This window comes from Bison bison, unplaced genomic scaffold, assembly GCF_000754665.1.
Source record: "Bison bison bison isolate TAMUID 2011002044 unplaced genomic scaffold, Bison_UMD1.0 scf7180017864314, whole genome shotgun sequence".
Classification (NCBI taxonomy): Eukaryota; Metazoa; Chordata; class Mammalia; order Artiodactyla; family Bovidae; genus Bison; species Bison bison.
The window spans coordinates 2,933,110-2,933,965 of NW_011494886.1; the positions used below are offsets into that span (position 1 = coordinate 2,933,110).

General features: G+C 40.0%; 1 protein-coding gene across 1 annotated transcript in view; it reads right to left on the reverse strand.

Annotated features, from left to right (window-relative positions):
• The window catches only part of CFAP44 (cilia and flagella associated protein 44), a 113,693-nt gene that overhangs the window by 67,168 nt on the left and 45,669 nt on the right, over window positions 1-856 (reverse strand). The gene's annotated exons all lie outside the window — the stretch shown is intronic.

Consider the following 856-nt stretch of genomic DNA (forward strand, 5'->3'; position numbering starts at 1 on the left):
CCTCCTCCCTCCTCCCTCCCCATACCATCCCTCTGGGTCATCCCAGTGCACTAGCCCCAAGCATCCAGTATCGTGCATCGAACCTGGACTGGCAACTCGTTTCTTACATGATATTTTACATGTTTCAATGTCATTCTCCCAAATCTTCCCACCCTCTCCCTCTCCCACAGAGTCCATAAGACTGTTCTATACATCAGTGTCTCTTTTGCTGTCTCGTACACCGGGTTATTGTTACCATCTTTCTAAATTCCATATATATGTGTTAGTAAACTGTATTTATGTTTTTCCTTCTGGCTTACTTCACTCTGTATAATAGGCTCCAGTTTCATCCACCTCATTAGAACTGATTCAAATGACCCACCTCCCAGAATATTGGAAATAAAATCAAATATAAACAAATGGGACCTAATTAAACTTAAAAGCTTCTGCACATCAAAGGAAACTATTAGCAAGGTGAAAAGACAGCCTTCAGAATGGGAGAAAATAATAGCAAATGAAGCAACTGACAAACAACTAATCTCAAAAATATACAAGCAACTCCTACAGCTCAACTCCAGAAAAATAAACGACCCAATCAAAAAATGGGCCAAAGAACTAAATAGACATTTCTCCAAAGAAGACATACAGATGGCTAACAAACACATGAAAAGATGCTCAACATCACTCATTATCAGAGAAATGCAAATCAAAACCACAATGAGGTACCATTTCACACCAGTCAGAATGGCTGTGATCCAAAAGTCTACAAATAGTAAATGCTGGAGAGGGTGTGGAGAAAAGGGAACCCTCTTACACTGTTGGTAGGAATGCAAACTAGTACAGCCACTATGGAGAACAGTGTGGAGATTCCTTAAAA